The sequence below is a fragment of the Ammospiza nelsoni genome, chromosome 6, assembly GCF_027579445.1.
Source record: "Ammospiza nelsoni isolate bAmmNel1 chromosome 6, bAmmNel1.pri, whole genome shotgun sequence".
In the NCBI taxonomy this organism is placed as follows: Eukaryota; Metazoa; Chordata; class Aves; order Passeriformes; family Passerellidae; genus Ammospiza; species Ammospiza nelsoni.
The window spans coordinates 5,664,522-5,686,069 of record NC_080638.1 but is presented as its reverse complement, the minus strand read 5'-3'; positions in this window follow the sequence as shown (position 1 = coordinate 5,686,069).

The window sequence follows — 21,548 nt, the reverse complement described above, 5'->3', positions numbered from 1 at the left end:
TTTTCTCTCCAGAACATTCAATACCTTAAAGTTATCAGTCCCTCCTACTCAAATCAGCCAGCAAGAATGTATCCCTTATTTATTAATTTCCTCTTTCCTCCTCCCTCTGCTTCTCCCAGCCCATCAACATTTTTATAATTCCCATCAATTAAAGGAATTTTGCATCTATAAAGCACAAAATTATCTCTAATGTGCACATGAGACAGCAACAGCATGGGATGAGCCATGGAAGCACACAAGGGACCAGCATTTTGAAATATTTTGTCTCTCGTGACAAAATGTCTCTCATGAACATCTAGGTTTCATTCCCTATTCACCAGAATTCAAACTTGGTGGGGGTTTTTTAAATTAAAACCAGATTTACCTGTGAAATTCACTGTATTATCTATGGTTCATGTAAACTATGATAGAAGGAAAAGCAAGAAAGAGGCACTCAATAAAGCAGAACTTGTTCTTTAATTAATTCATGCTTACAAATTTCAAAGTTCTTTTACACATCGACCATCCAGATGGTCTTGTAAATAAGTAAGAGCTTGGGATGCCATTTTTAGAAAATAGTGGTATGAAAGATGTAAAGTAGAACGTGCACTGAGATGGGTGACATAATTTATTTGCAATGCTGTGGAGAGAATCTTTTTTGATGCAAGTCACAAACTAACCAACATTAATTCCAACACAGTTACACCTTAATATTTGATGGGGAGCCAGAGAAAGATAATGCCATCTAGGACTGGCAGGACTATTAAATACATGAGGAATTCTAGGCTTGAATGTATTTTTCCTAATTAAAATAAAATATTAAGATGATATAGCTTTTTTAATATGGGAAATAAATTTTTTTTCTTGTGCAGGCCACACTGCTCAGATGAGCTTCTCTTCCTGGAAGAGCTATCTAAAGAAAATGCTTCTATTATTTCTTACATAATAAAGAAGGTCAATCACTTGATAAAACCATGCAAAGAACCACCAGCAAAGCAAAGTTATTAGAGAGTACTTTACATGACAGAAGAGAAAATACCCCATCTTACCCATGTCATAGCTCACAAACAACAATCCACACAGGAGGGTAGAATTTTCCTGATCTTGTTTAACAAGAATTCGGTCAGCAAAGGACCTCAGCATACCTACAGAGTTATTTTTTTTAGAGCAAGCTTGCTAAATCACAAACTGTGAGGTTCAAAACAGATGCTCCATAAGCAATTTGTTTCAACAATGTAAGAGCTGCTTATTTTGGTGACAAAACATAAGGGACTCTGTATTTCAAATCTTTGAATGTCTCTGCCTGCATATCTCCTGTTTCTAGTGGAGCTCAACTTTTGGTTAATTTGAAAAGGCATTCATTACTGGAAAGGGGAGATTGATTTACTCTGCAGTGGAAATTGGCTGCTATTTTGGCTGTATTTTCACTATCTTGGCTGCTGTGCCCTGGCCGTCATGGCAGTGCACCTGAACATGTACTACCAGCTCATCAATGAGGTGGTGAACATTTATCATGCATAATGTTGAATTTATGCTCTCTAGAAGGGCCTGATACTAAACATCCATCAACAGCACAAAGGGGATACAGTTCATGAGAAAAGCACCAGAGAAATCATACATTTTCTACATTTGAACAATAGCAAGGGAGCTCTCAGACAGGAATGCTCAGGTGACCTTTGGGAAACAGGTACAAGGAATGAGTTCATTATTTCCCATACGCAGAATTCTGTGGGAGATTGGGCACAGAAATCCCCAGCCCTCAGGAAAAGAGATCATCCCTTTGACAAGACACTGACACAAGTGGATCGAATTCCCTCTTTGGCCTGTGCACATCATTACAGGACACTGCCCTGCCTAAAGGTGAGTGACTCTGGGAATACCTGACATCATCACTCTGTGCCCTACATCTATCACTGCCCTCCATGGCAGTGATAAAAACAGAATGGGAATGTTTGCTGAACATGAGGATCTGAAGTATATTTATCAGCTTATTCTCTCTCGTTGCTTTGGAGTTTTTTTCACTACACAAGGAATTACTCTGTGGGAGGAGAAGGGAATTGAGACACAGCACAGCCTCTGGATAAAAGCCTTTCCAACAACTATTCATTCAAAGGTATAAAAATTTATTTCTATACAGCTGTCTAATAAGATGGGTTTTGTTTGTTCTAAAGTGTTAAAATCTTGCACAGTCACAGGCTGTGGGAATAAACATAGTCCTAGTTCACAAGGCTGCATGCAGGATTTTGCTTGTCTAAGATAGTGTAGATGGATATCTGTCCAGTTATTCCTTGGGACAACAAACATTCTCACCAGGTTTTACCCTTCTGAAGTTTGAGGACCATTTGCTTCATATAGTCATGCTTGTAAGTATATGCAATGGATAACTTAAGGAGGTGAAAATCATTAATTTATAAAGAAAAGTGGATGACAATTTTTCCTTATTTTCTTTTGCCTTCAGCAGTGTTGATCATAGGACCAGAGCAGCCTCAGTTGCTGATGTCTTTATGTAAATGAAACAACTCTGCACTATTTGGTGTTTTCAGCAAGGATTCTGTGTTTTACAGGAGTCCTCTGTCAAATCAAAATCTCAGTCACAATCTCACTGCCCCTGTTCCAGGTGATGAACACACTGTGTGACTCATTATCAACATGTCTATTTAATTTTTATCCAACAGAAGGCTGACTGAACTTAGGTAAGCAGCTGGCACCAGTGAAAAGCAAAACACTGACATTTCTCTTGCTGAAATAGTGGAGAGCTGAACTGGTAATTACAGCTTTTGAAGCAGAAAAAACTGCTGTGGCTTCAGACAAATTTTTACAGGGAAAAAAACTGAGGCTTCTTGGGATTGAAATGAAAAGATGGACCTTAAGTGTACACAATGGTATTGGGAATTACATAAAAATCCAGACAACACCTTAAATTCTCAATTAAAGGAAAAGCAGTCCAACAAAATGAAAAAAAAAAAAAATACATAAAAATCAAGATGTCTATTTATTCAGATGCAACGTATAGGAAATCTATATGTATAGCAAATCTATGTCTATACATACATTCTATATGTGTAGGATATCTGTATCTATAGGAAATGGGTGCCCTGTTGCACTGCAATCTTAGAAGGACCAGTCAGATTTTTATTCTTTTTTAAGTTCAGAGCAAAGCAATAGTGGCAGGGCTGCAGTCACACAAACAAGAGTCTAGATAGACATAAATTTACACTTCAGCTTCCTGATTTTGTGTTCACCATGCAGACCTATTTCCAACCTTTCTTTAAGCCAACCCTGACATTTATAGAATGTGTAAATAAAAACAAATCAATATGACCTTGGGTGGGTATCCCTTTCCCTGTTTCAGTTCCCTTTTTTCTATCATTAATTTAATGCATTACACTGTGGATGCTTTCAGAAGAAAACATTCACTTTGTCTTCCAAGGAGACAGTAATTTAACCCCAGAGTATAAAGTTTCTAAAAATTGCCAAAACAAAAGAGAGCAACCACCTTGGTAATACCTTATGAATGTGCCAAATAAGCATTTATTGTGGTAAGGATTACCATTGCCTTTAAATCTGTTGTTTAAAAATGTTTGTCTTTCAGTTCTTCAGGCAATTCTTTATCTGCAAGTCAACATAAAGATGCTTTCTCAAGACTGCCTTGTGCCCCACTTCTCTTTGTTTTTGCTGCAGAAACAGGATTAAAGTAGAGCACCAGCCCTTAGCATAATTTTTTTTTGGTTTACATTGGCCATTGAACTGCAAACCTGATTTTCTCTTTGATGTGTTTATGGTACTTGCCTGCACATCCAGATTTACCTGTGCCTACCTGCTGAATTCTCATACAGCATTTAAAGGACTGCAACAGAGGCTACACAGTCATAATTTGTCATCTTTGTAGTAAATAAATGCTGTGTGTACCTATAAAACCACATTTTGAGTGTCCCACTGAAGGTACAACAGCAGTTTCAGGACAGTAATATATGCACATCTAGTCAGGGCTTTATTTCCACCTTTCCATGTCCCAAACTGGATTAGCTGCTCAATTCAATCAAAACAAACAAAAAAACCACCCCACAAACACCCCAGAGCTGCCTGGCAAATGACCATGGCACAGAAGCACAGTGACTGATCTCACCATGGCTGTGGTTGGCATATAAAGCTTTCAAAATACAGCTTTTCTTATTCCAGACTGAACTCCTGTTACTATTTCCACACCGTTCAGGTTATTTTAATTCTATGAAGTTGAAAGGAATTAAAAAAAAAAAAAAAAGTGTATGGAACTAGTTCTGAAATGATTTAAAAATAAATACAGAAACATGCAATACATTTTTATATCTGTGAAGCAAAGCCAATTAAAGTCTCCCTGTGGTGAGCAGAGCTTTAAAATCTGAGTTTTCTCCTGGATTACACTGTGAGCTGCCTGCTCAGAATGATTCATCATGATCCTCATTATTTCCAGCTTCCAATTTCCCTGTGCCTGCCTGGGTTACCCCAGCAATGACCACTCATTTGCAAACAGTGCAAGTTATGCATTGCCATAAACAGATCATTTGTGGCTTTCCCAAACTCTAATGGGCCTCCCAAACCGAACAATGCCTCCTAGAGCACTAAAAATCTATTTTTAACTCTATTTTCCCTTTTACAAAGTCAGCTTGTTTTTCAGTTAGTTTTACTCATACTCTGCAGTTTGGATTCCACAATACACATCAGAATTAATAAAATATGAAATATGAAATAGAAAATATAATAAAAATAAAATAAAATATAAAATATAGAAAAATATAGAATATAAAATATAAATTATACAATAAAATATAAAAATAAAATAAAATATACAAAATAAAATATAAAATATAATAATAAAACATAAATTAAGGAATATAAAATATAAAATATAAAATATGCAAAATTACTGGAATGGAGGGCTGCATTATTGCAGAGCACTGTGCATTAGCCTTAAAACAAGAATAATATATTTTCAGAGCTTGATGCTTCTTGAGCACTCCAGCAAAGGTTTATACTTTTGGTAAAGTTAGTAAATTGCTATGGCATCTTAATAAAGATGCATGATTATTTCATTTTCTTTCCCTCAGCTCCATTACTCCTTTTACCCTTCCATATTTACAGAAAACTTTACACTTCTTAGTGGAAGATAATTAGACTATCACACATAGCCCAAGAAAGAACAGTTTCATTAAGTCTCAGAGAAAACTGCAGGAAATTGGGAATATAGAGATTAAAAAATAGTTACAACACACACAATGTGCTTTATTATATTTCAAGGAACACCTAAGTAATTAGAAGAAAAAAACAATTTTCACAAACAGTTTCTATAGATGTATTCTGTGCCTGTTGCAAAGCTCTCCAAAAGAGTGGAACACATAATCTTTTACTTTGTCTTAATAACCTTAAAGATAATTTCATCACAACTCCTCACTTTCAGACCTCGAAACACTAAAACTGCTGAGGACACTACCTGCCCAACAAAGCTCCTTCAATATCCAAATACTATGTGTGTATCTATAGATTAAATTAATTTTCTTCCACATCAAGGCTGGTGATTATATTTTATGAAGCATCAGGAGATGCTGATTACCTCACGGGAGTGTTATACACACCACAACTGCACACTCCTGCAGCTTGGGTTTTAATTCCTTAACCCAGCTCTGGTTTTGAATGAGGTAGCATTTAATAACATTCCCTGGAAAATGCCATTAACAAATGCTAATCCTTTTTTCCAATGAAAATGCCTGTTCACTTGAATGTAACAGCAAGTGTTTCCTTCAGTGCCCATGACTCTGGCATTGATGAATTCACAGTGCTTTTAGCTATTATTAACTTTTTCCAGTTTTAAATAAAAGCTTCCTTTTCCTGAAGATAAAATTAGTTTATAATTTACAATGTTTGCTTAGCACAGTGCATGCAATTTCAGGCACTGATAAAGCTGGTGCTTTCTTTGCTGATGTATTTTCTTTGAAGTGCCTCAGCAGAACTGATTATCAGTGTAGAAAGCATCTGTGTGCAGTGCCAGGAAGCACATTGTCATGCCAACTAATGTAAACAGCATTAATAAGATTCTTCATTATAATTCAGAACAGGAGTAGGCTCTATGTTATATGTTTAAGAAAACTTCTTTTAAATAAGGTTTTGGGAGAAGAAAAAGGTCCTTCTCATGATAAAGTACGCCGCTAGCTAAAAAAACTCCAACCAAAAAACACAGGCCTAAAAATGTTACAAAATATATAAAGGAATCTACTTTATATTCTGTCATAAATTCCCTGGCAACTATCACGTGTGATTTCACATCTCTGCAGCCTATTTACTCACTGAGGGTGTTGTTAGTGGTTTTTATTAAATATGTCAGGGTGCCACAATTGCACTGTTCATCCAAAAGAAAAGCACAGAAAACAACTTCTGCTGGTTAATCAATTAATTTAGCGCTAACTTCAGGAAAGGAAACATTGAGCATGTGGAGATATTAAAAAAAAATACATCTTTTTAAATATCTGACATAAGCTAGGGCAAAAAAAAATTTAAACATCTCTGGCATGTGTTGAACAATGAGTAACACGAGGCAATGCTATATGTTCCACAAGCATATGTTCTCTGATGGTGAAATAATTATGTTGGTGTCTACACAACACATGTCTGAATGTCCTTTCAGTGGAAAAGCAGAGCTTTGGAAACAAGGGGAGGTAAGAGCTGCCAGTTCTGGGAGCTCTAGCTGAAACCTTTGGAGAAGCAGGGACCCAGGACATTGCTCTGGCTGCCCTGGGTGATTCCAGACCCTGGCACGGAGTCACAAACCTGTGCCTTTGATTTTAGCCCATGGAAACAATTACCGACCTTGTGTGAAGAGTTACAAGCCATAAGGGTTTGAATAGAATGATAGTGAATTTGTCACAGGGTGAAAAAGTAGAATTTTGGGGTTTTAGAATGGGGGTTCAAGAGGCAAGATGGAGGTATCTGAGCATGTCCTATCCTTCTTCTTCTTCTTCTTGTCCTCTATCCTCTGCTGTGATGGTGACACTTCTGGATTGGTTTAGAGTAGAGACAGACTGTCTAAGATAGGTGACAGGTATTGGAAAATTATTGTAAATAAAGTACATGTAGCTCTTAGTATAAAAAGCCAACACCACCCCAAGGGCTGACACTGTGCCACAAACCAACCTGCTGGACAAACCTCATCAGGTCAGAGAAAGAATGTAATAGATAAGAGAAAATAAACAACCTTGAAAAACAGAGCCAAGGAATGCTGACTTCTTTGGTTGCAGGGCTGGAAAAAAAATAATTTCTAACACCTCAGGGGTCATCTCAACCACAGAAACCCGAGAGCTGGGTGCTGCAGAGTCACCCAAACACAGCAGCTGACAATGTGAGACAATGAGCAGGGCAATCATTGCTGTGAAATCAAAGACCCATCGCACATTTTCACATGGTACACTGATGACAACACAGCTGGGGGCAATGCCAAAATGTGAAATTCAGAGAGAAGTCAGAAACTCAGGTGAGACAGATGTTGGTTTGTTGTGGTGCTGTGAGGGTTTCTAGGGACAAGGTGAGAGATGAGAACTTGACTCCAAGGTTTCAGAAGGGTGATTTATTATTTTATGATATTATATTAAAAGAAATCATATACTAAAACTATACCAAAGAAAGAGCAAGGGGACATTAGAAGGCTGGACAAGAATGATAATAAAAACCTGTGACTGACCAGAGTCTCGACACAGCTGGACTGGGATTGGTCATTAAATTAAAACAATTAACATGAAACCAATCAAAGATGCACCTGTTGGTAAACAACCTCCAAACCACATTCCAAGCAATCAGATAATTATTGTTTGCATTTCTTTGCTGAGGTTTCTCAGGAGAAAAAATCCTGGCAAAGGGATTTTTCATAAGACATCATGGTGATATTGGTTTGCAAAGTCATTCCCCCACTGCCTTAACAGACAACCAGGACACTGCCCCCAACATGGAATTAAACCTCAGCTACACCTGGGTGCTCCAACTGCTGCCCAAGGGGATGTGGGGCTGTGCAGAAACCATTCAGTGTCTGCTCACAAAGATAGCTCAGCCATGCCCCTGAAAACAGGGTCCAGTTCAATAAAATACCAATTTTGTGCCACTGTTCACATACCTGAAGGAACTGCTCATATGTTTGGTTTTGTTTTTTTTTTTCTCCTCTTCCTCCTCCTAAATCTAATGAAAAAAGTAATTAGAAATTACCATAAATAAGTGATCAATTTAAAACTCATTTGGATTCTAGCTGAAAATAAGTTCATTTCTCTGGGTGAATTCTTTTTGTATGATTGAAAATATATCTCCATTAATTTCTTCGTGCCAGTGCCTTTCTCTGTTGTTTCTCTCTACTGCAAAGCAGTTAAGATGTCAACTCGGTTGCATTTCTTGGACAATAGGAGTTTCATTTCACTTTATTTTTTGAGATTCTGCAATTTCAAGGGATACAAAATCCACCTGAAAGCAGCTTGGAGGGAGGCTTGGAGCAAGGAATGAAAAAGCCAAAGACTCACATAATATGGCAGCTTTTCCTGATGTAGCATGACAGTAACTTTCTGAACATTAAAAAGTAATTTTTTAAATATCTCCTATTGTCATCTTATTGCAAAGCTCCCATACCTTCTTGGTGATTTCTTACGGTCATTACCTCACAGCACTGACTCCTCCTTCTTCACAACACAACCAACAAACTCCAGCTCCCTCTTCACTCAGCTAACCCACTCTTTTACAACACTTATCCTATTTATTTCCTTTATTGAAATCTTTATTTTCTTGCATTCTATCCCCACCACAATCTCCTCCATCTCTGGACAGAGTGTGTGCTGTGTGAGACTCACTGGCATAAAGTAAGATCATTATTTGAGGTGCTAGAAATTAGCTGAGCACCTAATTCCTTTTGTTTTCTTTTGGTTTAATAACCTTGGAAAACATCTTCTAATTAAAAAATCCAACAAGCCTGGTTTTATTCCTCTGTGAACCTGAGCAACTTTGGGTTTATTTGTTCTCATACTTTATGCCTGTAGGACACATCACCTGCTGTGCTTAGAAAAGATATCAGAACAATGGAGAAATTCATGCTTCCTTCCTCACTCCCAGAGAGATACTGAAGTGGCTGGTTAAAAGTGTCTTCCTCTGGTTTTATATATTAATTTTTATTTATTTATTAAATTATTTTTATTCAATAATTTTAATTTATTTTTAAAATTTATATCCTTTATATTATTATTTATTTCTCCTTTAGCTCTTTTTTTTTCTTTATTTACCACTTTCTTCTTTAGCTCATCCAAAATAGGGAGAAGCTGCTTCATCTCAGTTTTATGCAAGTTTGGAAGTACAATATTTACAGACTTAAGTTCTCTTGGAATGGGAAGGAATCAACATACCCCCCTCACAAAATATAGGTATTATATATTATATATTATATATTATAATATATTATAATCACATCATATTTTTTATTATATTACCAGAAACCCTTACTATTTCTGAATTTCTTAAACTATTGCAATCCTTGCTCATGAGCTAAGGGCCCATGAACAAGTCCAGGACCAGGTGTGCTTATCATGCATTTTTAATGTCAGAGCACACATATATTTGAAACAAGATTTTTACAATAACACATTTTTTCTGCCCTGACAATACAAGATATTTTTGAGAATTAAGAAATATTTGGCTAAATAATTTGCAACAAATAATTGTTCATTATATGCTTCTGTTTCACAACAGCACAACCTTTTTGAGCACTTTTTAACAGCACAAATTTGAAGAATCTGCACTTTCAGTGTTCTTCAGTATACTGCCATTAGGTAAATAAAGGGTCACAGTACTTGAAAAGAAACCTCTCACAGAGAGGGAAGAAATAGGTTTGAAATATTCTTTAAAGGCTGATATCCTCCCTTCTGAAGCTGCAAAACCTTTTTAGAGAGAAACCTAAAATCAAAACAGACTAAAAAAATCCTAATATTTAACAACTCTTCTTTTACAAAAGGAAAGCCTCACTCATACAAAATAGTCTTGAAAATTGTAACTAAGTCCAAGTCAATATTGAAGAGTTAATCATGAGTGTATGTACATGGAATTGCACATATTTCCTATGTGTTTTGAATGCATTTTCAGACCCTGTAGTGGTTACCCTAAGTGGGAACTAAACTAATGAGCCAGAAATTGATGATTTTGCCCTTTTTTTGTCATTGTTAAATAAAATAAACCACAAACGAACAAACAAATAGTATCAGAGACAAAATTCAGTGCAAATCACACTAGCTCAATATTTTCCCCTGAAGCATTATGTTATTCTTATACAAGTAATGAGTCAGAGAGCATACAGAACAGCATCTGAAATAAATACAAAATTAAGTGTATTGCAAAGCACCAGCTACAGACAGAACCTGACATGTAGCTTAGGAAACAGAGTGAAAGAAAAAATAAAGTCTGAATTGTTGGGTTTGGTTTGGTTTGATGGTTGGTCTTGGGGGGTACAAACAATTGAAAATATTTTCAATAATTTCTGCTTTATTTTCAAGTGTAACTAGAGCTTAAAAGCTACTCATGGCTGGGTGACCCTCACCAACACAAGCCTGTGCAATTGATATTCTCAGAGGTGAATTCTACACAGGCTTTACGTGGGTGTCATGCAAAGGTGTCTGTCTGATCCCCAGGGCAAGTTCCCTTTGGGCAGAACAGGACAGCAGCGCCTCCAGAGCTGAGCTGCCTGGCCAGGATGGGGGAATTTTCATCTCTGGTGTGGGACCTGACCAACTTTTGCTGTCTCCAAAACATCCCACTGAAGGGGATGAGTGCAAAGCTCTGAGCTGTCAGCATTTCATTCACACTGCCCCAAGGAAATCCAGGCTTTCCCAGCCTCCTTCACACTCTCAGTACACAGCTGTCTGCCCAGAAATTTGAGAAATGGATGCCCTGAGATTTGTGTTTTCTTTTCTTCACCACGATTAACACTGAGTTTTAGAGCACATGCTACTTTCAGGTCCCAAGAGGAAATAAGCTTTCTCTCCCAATGCCATAGAAAAGATTATTTCACTCTGTATTTGACCACCTAGGGTTCATACACAGCTTTCCACACCAAAATAAAACAAGTACCTTGTCACAGACATATTTTGTGAAAAACCCTTTTGCTCGGATTTCTCCTCCTGAGAAGCTGAGAGGCCTCAGAAATGAAATGTAAACAATTATTATCTGCTGCTGTGGAATGCAACAGGTGGATCTGTGATTGGTCTCATGGGGTTGTTTTTAATTAATGGCAAATCACAGCCCAGCTGGCTCTGACTCTTTGGTCAGTCACAAGATTTTATTAGCATTCTTTTCCTTTTGCTTGCTAGCCTTCTGATGAAAACTTTTCTTCTATTCTTTTTGTATAGTTCTAATATATCATTTTCTTTTAATACAATATATATCATAAAATAATAAATCAGCCTTCTGAAACATGGAGTCAAGATTCTCATCTCATCTCTTGCAGGGTTGCCTGCAAATTCCACAGTTCCTCATTTCTCCCTTCTCTTCCATCTCCCTCTCCAGTCACTGCACACAACATGTGCTGTCCCTGGCTAATTGCCACTAGCAGTAATTCCCACGTGAACCCCTCAACAGGGTTTGCATGGCTTTCCTCTCCAGTCCTCACATTATATTGAAATAAAGATTCAGCATAACACAACCTGCACAGGCCATTAAGCATTATTTCTATGTGAAATAGAATGTAAACCATCTCCTACCCTTTCAACTGAAAGTGTTTCTCTAACAGTCTTTACTTCTGCCTGTGAATTGGCCAAATCAACCTAAATTATTTGTAAATTAGTCACAGTTTTAACTGCCTGACGCGAGACAGAGAAATAGAATATTTGAATCAAACTGGGGTAAGAAATTCCAAGTTAATAATAAATAGGGGATGGTACTATTCTCCCCTCCCCACCAATGCTTCCATTTCCATGAGCTGCAGGAAAGCAGAGACATTCTTGTAATCAAAAAAAAAAAATTTGAAAATATTTAGTAAGGTGTACAAAGATAGCTGGGCCCAAATCTCTACATTTGCAGCCACTAGCAGGTTTTTCATTTAATAATATTTGTGAAATATAACAGTGGGAAAAAGTCCTGTTGAGGCTTTCTTCTTCTTTTTCCTGAAGATGATTTCTCACAATTATCTAGGTTACATATTCTGGTTTTAAGCCATTCATAGCAGAGATAAAGGAGTTGACACTGAAGGACTCTATCCATATCCCTTTAAATTTAGTGGAAAGGTTGCTGGAACTGTCAGAGGGGAAGGAAAAAAAAATAATTTGATTTTACAGACGTGGCTAGTAATCTTTTCTTCATGGATACATCTATAGCCATCCAGGGCCTGATTGCTTTTCCTGTTTTCTCTTACTGAATTTCATGAGCCATTGATAATATATGAAGATTACAAAAGCAATGTATGGCAATTTCAGATGCAATATGCAGTATTTCAAACACTGGCATGAGAAATCGAGAGATAAAGTTAAACCATGTTTATTACAAAGAAAATGACAAATTTTAAAATACCATGTTTCACTTGTGATTTTACGCATTACTTTGATTTGAAGATATTCAGCATTCCCTTCTATGCCTCATTTATTCAGCTGCTGATAATGCACAGATTCAGCTTGCTAGTGCAGCAAAAAAAAAAAACTTATCCAGAGAGGACATCAGCATGAGAATTAACCTTGAGTGGCAGAAGCTGATCTGTGCTTAGTAACTAATAAAAAAATTTGACTTCTTTAGGAAATGCAGCTGTGAGGAGTCAGACTTGAGGTCTGGGCTAAATTCCCTCCAGATCAGATCTGAACAAATTATCTGAATGGCAGGGGGACTGTTTGTGTATTTTAATTGATAACTTAAGTTTTTACTGTAGTTTGAGATGTATAACAAGAAAACATTTTGTAGCATATAAAATGCTAAAATTGATGCAATCTCTTTATAGGGGAGAGACTATTATAAATACACTTCAATCACAGTATTTCATAAAGATGGATGGATAAATAGACAGGCCCTCACAAAAATTTCACAAGGCAGTCTCATTTTATACAAAAGCTCTGAAGAGGTAAGAAATCATGTCTAAAACATCTAATCCTTTGAATACCCTGCCTACTAAAATAGAGAATAAAAATCCCACCACTTCCAGTAGGCAGCTCCAAGGTAACTCAGCAAGCATAAAGGAGACAGCCCAAAAATACTTTGCTTTAAATTTCAGCTGGAAGATGCTGAGTGGGAATCTCTTACAAAACCTAGCAGCAAAAAACCAAAAATGGGGATAAACAAACCAGCACTAAGCAACTTCAGGTTGTTCATTAAAAATTTGCAAATATCTGTTATAATATATCCCCAACTTCCTAAATAAAGGGCACTGATCATCTGAAAAGTAAATGTTATTCCAGATTTAGATAGGAGAGTTCCTGAAGCTACTTTAAAAAGCATAAATAATTCCAAGAAAAGCAACAGATAAATGGTGAGGTAACATTTTCTCATCCAGTCCCAGGCTATCATACCTAAAATAATCAAGGGAAATCACACCATGTGAGTCACAGTTCTACCCACCAACTTGCAAAAAATTTCTCAAAAATCTCCTCAGAATACATGCTGCTAAAGAAATAAATGTGTCAGGGTATGAAAGAGTCATCCTGTTCAGTTGCTGGGACTCATATTTAAAGAGACTGAAAAATTATTTGGTCCACTACAACACACAGGTCCCCATGACAAAGAACAAATTCTCTTTATACCTTGCTGCCATTCCCCTCCAATTCAGAATTTATACAGTAATTAGAAATGCGTGCTAAAATATCTTAAACATTGACCACAAAAACATTTCAAATATGAAATTCATGAGCAAGAGAGAAAGGAACTGCAGAAAGCTGTAGGCCCACGCTCAGACAAATACTTAAATATTTAATGCAGATACTGCAAAAAAAAAGAATAAATTATTACATCAGTAGAACACATGGACTTATTTAAACTTTAAAAACACAGCTTTAGGGCTGACCTGTAATTTCCTTGAATGCAGCCTTTCTTCTTTGGATTTGCAATGAAGGTACATCCAAAATCAGAGGAAGAGAAGGAGAAGAAAAAGAAGAAGGAAAAGGAGGAGGAGAAGGAGAAAAAAAGAGAAGGAAAAGGAGGAGAAGGAAGAAGAAAAAAAAGGAAAAAACCAAAAAGAGCTGTTGTGCCATCAGCCCAGGGTAGTTGAACGCTTCTTTCACAGTGAGACAACTCCCTCAGCCCACCTGAGCCTCATTAAACCATTCTGGCCCTTGGTACAAGGCAAATAAAGCCCAGGCAGAGCAGGAAGGGAGGGTTTTTCCCCAGAAGGGTTAATGGTGATGTTGTGGCAGCTAAAAGACCTCAATGCACTTTGATTTCCTGCAAGACCAGAGGAGCTGCTCCCTTTACCACAGAACTTTTGTTCCTTGGAGTCTCTAATTCTAGATTTTCTTCTATGCACTGGCACTAACAAAACAGGGGAGGTGACATGGCCACCTTCAGCTAGCAGAAGAAAATTCATAATATTTTCTCCTTCGCCCCAAGCAACTGATTTTGACACTGGGAATTTTTTGCAGCCATGCTGTCTCTAACCTCTGGAAATAGCAAAACAATTAAAAATTTAGGTAATTACTTGGAAACAGTCAAAACAGTTGTTGAGACCTTATGAGATGAATAAGCACACATATTGCTCTATCAGTGAATTCTGAGGGAAAAAATAAAATGCACTTAAATCAAAAAGTGATGTGGGAGGCTATTCTAAATTTTCTTCTTAAAAGTTCAAGGGTTAAAATTACATTTGCAATTAGAATAATTTAGTAATTAACAATAGCAAACTATTAATATTCATTAGTAGCCAGATACAAGCAGGTATTTAGAAATTTGTAAACTCTAAACTTGTCTACTGCTGGTTCTCTTTGATTAAGAGGGCTTGCATTTCCTGAAAATATTGTTTCTCTTAAGTTAAAGTAGGAAAATTTATGAGTAAGGTATTTAAAAGAAAACAATGACTCTTTGTCATTGACAACAGAGGAATCACCACTTCATTAACAGAAACCTACCTTCACTTTCAGCCTTTTGATGAGGTTGTGCTAAATTTGATGGAAGTATTTACTAGAAGGATGCCAGGTAAAGGCTGTTCATTAATTTGGAGAAACACACACAAAAAAAAAGCATCTGAACTACTACAACAAGCAGTGGAGTAGATACAAGAAGATCTTTAAAAGAATAAGGGAAGTTTGTCAAAAAGGGAAGCAAATCCTAAAGCTTTAAATATATATGTATATATGTATATACATGTATATATGTACATATATATGTATACATACATATATATCTAGATGTATATATAATAATACATATGTATGTATTATTATATATATTATTATATATATAATTGTAATTATATATATATATATATATATTTTCTATACAAGGAAGAGTGCTGGCTGTATTGTTAGGCCAGCAAACAGCACCCAAACATGGGAAATTCCCTTCATATGTGAATAAAAGCAAGGAAGACCCCTCTGAAAGTCTTGATATTTATCACCAGTACTAACAGAGCAGGCAGGACACCATGCTGCACTGCCTTCAAGATGTGCTTCAGGCATCAAAATAAAACTCTTTGTTGAGAGCTAAAAATTATTTCAGTCAGTAACTCTTCAGCAAATAAATTTGCCCATGAACACCATTTAAAAAAAAAAAATATATATATACACCTCATAAAGCTGTGTCATGGAATAAAAATTATAATAATGTATTTTCCAGTAAAATCATTCCCCTTTCTTCTGAGAAATCATTGATCTACTTGTATAGAACAGTTAATGTTTTGCTTTCAGCCAGTGATTGAAGAGGTGTCATTTTTAGGTAAATAATATTAACTCATAAAGAAGGATTTCTAATTAATTTTTCACTTATGTTATGAGATCTGATATTTTATAGAGCTTTAATTTTTTTTACCAGCATATTTAGTACATAAAACCTCTCTTGTGATAACTGCTTTTCTTCTTTCCCCATAATTTCTGTTGTTTGAAATGTTAAGGAGCCTGAAATGCATAAAACATTGCAACCAAACACCATTAAATGCTACATAATGTGACAGGGGAAAAGGATTGCAGAAAATTGTTACTACTCGAAATAAACTCCATTAATAAGCACTTGATTTCTTTATTTAGAAAACAAGAACTCTCTAGGCAGTAATAAAATAGCATTTTTAATGCTGTTAACTGTGGAAGCTCCAAACTCCTCAGGGCTTTGAGCCACGTAATTTCTATTTTCTTCTCTCACATCTCTGAAGCTCCTCTCTGGCACAGCACTGAAGGAACCATAAAAGCATTACCAGTCTTTGTGACAGACTTTTTCTCTTTCTTGTTAGTGAAGAAGATAAGATTTATTTTACTGTCAGAAGATCAAAAAATGAGGAAACATTTTGATAGCTGAGGAAAACAAGTTTTGATTCTGCGTAGCCAGCATTGAAGTCACACTATGAATCGACAGAAACTCCTTTGCACTTGACAGTTTTCATCACATTAGGGAAAAGAATCTCTCAGCAGTTTCAGATGTAGATTTTGATCTCGCTTCTATTGCTGGAAACTCAGAGTAATTCCAGCAAAGTGTTTAATCCTGACAGAACATCTTGGTAGTAATGCTATAATCCATATTTATTTTGGCCCCAGTCATTCCTCCCACTTGTACAGCTCCCTACCAGGAAATAACCAAGGGCTCAGAGATGGTTTTTGAAGGCAGAGGGAAGGAAAAAATCAACACCAAATCAAAGGGGAGTGGGGGGCAGGGGGGTCAGAAAATAACTAAAATATCCCTTCAGCACCCCCTCTAAAATAAGCAACCACCAAAACAAAAAAAATCATCAGCTTTGCAACATGGCAAACCACAACAGCTTCCCCCCAAGGCTGGCACAGCTGCCTTCATTTATAGGTCAGCTTCTGGTCAATATTTTAAAAAAATATCTCTCTCCTAGATTAATCAAGGAGGATTGCTTCCCAAAATATCCTTCCTGAGAATCAGAGTGAAATATTAAAGGAAAACTTCTATAGTGCAGCATATTCTGACATTTACTATGGGACTTGGGGGAAGAAGACAGAGAGAAGAAAAATATCGATTTAATCCCACATTTTTCCTGTTAAAAGAGAGATTACTTAAATTATTATTTAAATTATAATTTTATTAATCTGTCTTCATAGCAATGAATATTACAAGAAGAGCAATTTTTACTCCCATTTATACTGTGACCCATATTGCTTGCACATGCACATTTTTAAAGAAATAGAACATCAGAGTAACAGGAAACAGAGGCCTATTTGCATATTAAATACATATTATTTCACTGCCTTTGATGGTAAGAAGATTTTTCATACCCATTTTGGAAGCACTGAAGTTAGGAGAACAGTTATGTGAAATATTAATAGCTGATCAGAGCTTTGTTCTGGTCTTAAGACTCCCCAGAAGCTTGTGTCAGGTACTTGGTTTTATTTCCCATGTGCCTGATAGTGCCAGGGGCTTTTGTGTAGAACACACAAACAGCTTTCATTCAGATTACTTTTTCCTCCTTAGGTATGTGGAGGAAGGAGCAGTTTCTCAATAATTTTGTCCACCCATTGCACCCCCTTTTTTCTCTCCTCTCATTCCCACCAGGAGGAGCAGCTGGGAAAATGGGGATGATTAATCAGGGTGGCAGCACACCTGTGAAAATGGCAAAATGGCCACAAATCCCTTTTCTGGAATGGGCATAACCCTGCAGAAGCAAAAGCAGAAATCTGGCAGAAACACCAAGCACTTGGGAGATGTAGAGGCAAAACTGATGCTTTTTTCATGTGTCAGAGACCTTAAAAACATTTTCCCTTTTTTTTTTTTTTTTTTGTTTTCTTTAAAGTTATCTAAGAGACAGCATAAATAACCTGGGTTTTTTCATTCAGCTTTTATATCCTTATGTGCAATTGCTGAAGTAAAAAGAAAAAACAAAAGTAATTTTCTGATCTAAGTCCTTTCCTGTGGAAGGCAATTACCTGAACTGAAGAACAGAGAAGTGCAAGAGAAACTTGGACTCGTCCTAAAATCTCTTGAGTCCTCCATGATTTTACAGGGATCAATAAGAAGAGGAAGAAATAGAAATCCATTGGTACAGACCAATAACCAGGATACTCCCAGGAACTGCTGCCTTTCCAGAGGAATTTCCCTTTCCCCATCTTCAAGCCCTGCTACCCTGCTTGTCTCAGCCTTTTGAGATGCTGCTAATGAGAATTTTAGCAGTCTTAAGCATTTAATTGATTTTTTTCCCCCTCAGTATCATGCAGCCCGGTGTCCACAGGAGGGGAATTAAGAACTGCCAATGCCACACACTGCTCCTGCTCATCTCTTACAGCCCCTGCTCTTCTGCTTCCCTCTTTCCACAGAGTGCATTTATTGCCCTGCTCAGCTCACAAAGCCTTTTCCCAGCCACATCAGGGAAAGCTAACAGAACACTAGCTCAAAATACTATTTTGAGTCCCCCAAAAGTCTTGTAAAAGTGCAGGAATAATGGTGAGTCTCATTACATGCAGACAAAAGAAGGAAGAACTAAAGGCTTGAACAATCAGGATCTGCCAAGACCTTGCAAGAGCCTTAGGTCCTTAATGGATGTGAGGAAATAAATTCATTCTGATAATTACATTCATCACTCTGTGTGGGGTTTTAAGCCATTCTAGAGTGAAAGCATGATCTCAGTGTATGACAGAATTGTGGCAGGTTTCTGTCCTTTCTTAAAGCCACAATGTCACTGTGAATTGCTGCTCATAAAAGGTGTACAATCTCAATGCATTATCCTATAGAAGATGTTGGAAATTGTAATACAAGTATAATTTTATACACACCAAAGATGTCTTTGTTTACAGAATGTCTTGAAAAAAATCTAGTGTATGCACAGGTTTGTTTTCCATGAAGTTCATAAAGGAGACACACTTGGTTCTCCAACAACCCTTAAATCTCATTTCCACTGATGTGTTACTATCAGATTAAAACCTGTGAAGTACAAAACAAAAAAATATGAATATTAAAACTTCCCAGCACTCGGCAGCACTTTGCATAAGAAAGTTGCTACACTAAATTAGAAGTGCTTTTTTCACTTCAGCAGAGTGCTCTGCAGCATCTTGTCAGGCAGAGGAGAACTCTGAAGTGCTGTCCAGGAAAAATGAAGAGTCCAGTTAGCTGATATACTTTAACTAGAATCTAAATTTTCCTCTCAGTGAAAACCTTTGAGCAACTCAATTAAATCCACACTGATCCCACACCCTGAGCTGTGTGCTGGTTCATTTTCAAACCACAGGAGCTAGGACAGAACTCACTGTACAACAGAAATGTGCATTCCCCTTTAGAAGGGTGGAAAGATCACTTGGAAATGAGATCAGGCTGTCTGCTCAGACTGAGGTTTTGCCACAGGCATCCTGTGCTCTTTGGAGCTTTTTAGCAGTTTATTTTTATGGCAGACACATGGCAAATAGCACATGGCTGATTTAATTAATCCCATAAATAACCTTTGCCAAGCTGAGCGCTGAGGCTACAAAAAGTGGCATTTATCACATATCTTTCTTTGAATAGTTGCAAAAGTTTTTTAAGCCAGATTTTTGGTTTGACATGTAACTGAGCCTAACAAGAACATTTAGATACCCATTAATCAGATTATTACTTATATTGGTTTAAATAATGCATAGAGAACAGAGGCTAAACAGTTTAATCTAATGTATTTGAAATGTGATAGAATAAAAACCAGAAGATTATCTTATTTCTTGGCCATGGAGATGTGTCATGAAATTATCTAAATATCTTAAAAAGAAGGAAAAAAAAACTATTCAAAATGTATCTTAAGCCTCAAATTAATAGCAATAGCACATAAATATCTAACAGATAAACTAGAATCCTTTAACACCAATTGAGAAATAACTGTACAGGAATCTGCTCTTTTCAGAGCCAGTTCAACAGCTCTCAATAATGTAAGAAAAACTGAATTTTGCCAATTCAAAAATAAGAACCAGTGAGAAAACAAGGTATAATCACACTGCCCCTATCCCAGAAGAGAAAAAGCAGAGCTAGATGAAGTGCCTTGGTTAATGAAAGAGGAGGCAAAAAGGTTCATAATCAAAAAAGCCCCTTTTGATTATGAGAGAATGTCCTCTCTTTCTCTTTATACTGCCTAGACAGTCTCTATTTATTGCTATGATTTCCAGGACTAATATTGACTGTGCTTCATGATTCAGAGCCACGTGCAACCGATCAGGAATTGTAGCAATTTTCTGTCTACAAACATTCACACAGAAAGGAAAAATGCACTAATTGACAACCTCAGAAGTGGTTTTATATTTCTTGCAAATAAAGCAAAAGAAAAGCAATTATTTAATTTTAGATCTTAAGGTATACTACTTACTTCTCTTTTTTAAATTTATCCCTTCATTTTTCTTTTTCATGCACAACATCTTTCTGTTTTAAGACTGCTCTTGAATGTTGAACTCTTGGTAATGATTGTTCTTCAAATGCACATGTTTTGATCTAGTATAAAAATATAGCAGGAAAAAATGTTACTGAGTCTACTGCCAGCTAAAGTGAGCTGATCTCTTCAGAATACACATGGGAAGGATGCAATGGGGACATTTCAGCATTTTAGTAAAGGAGAAATTGAGGGGTGTTTACCTCACTGTGTATCTCCATTAAGAGTTTAATGCTGGTATAAACTCATAATCTATCATGGAAAAGGAGGCACTTGCAGTAGATGTGGCTAAATTCAGGAATTTCACAGCATTTTCAGGCATGATGCATCACTGAGCAGTTAGAGAGCAATTTCAGTGGCAAAATCTTGCAGGAAAGTGGAAACCAGCTGATGGTTTGATATCACACACCTTGTTCCTCACCTGTAAGTGGTTTACTCTGCACACAGGCCTTTCCAAGATTCTGCAGCATTCAGCCATTCAAATGTGGGCCTGCAGCACAGAAAATCATTAGCTTTATTACTGTAAAGGGTATAGTAAACTGAAGCATTTTGAAACAGCAGATGTTTATTTTGTAGGTGCCACCATGGCAGGCAGCAAGACAAAATTCTGCTTCCAATGACATGAGAAGGAGCTGAAGAGGAGCTTGCAGCAGTGAAAGAGAGTTGAATGAGGACAGGTTCTAAAGGACATGAAATAGCAATTCTGGCTGGTGTAGGTGTAGTTGTCACCTCTCAGAAGAAACCATCTAAGGCTGCATTAAGGAAAAGCTGTGCTCATTTGTTTCCAAACCCGAGCCCGTGGGTGAAACATGCACCCAAGATGAAAACAGCCTTTCAAAGGAGAGTTTCTTTCTCTCCCTGAAACACATTTGCTGTCTGTTTCTGGGAGCTGGAGCACACAGCAGATTCACCCAAATTGGCTGTTAGCAGGCAGAAAAATGTTCTGTTGGACAGAAAACATTTCTCCTTGAGGTTTTGCAGGCTTTGAAACAGGATCTGCCTCGGCCAGGCTGAGCAAGGCTCCCATGCCTCCTGCTTCCTCAGAAACTGCTTGGAGGAGCAGATCAAAGCATCTCCAGCATAA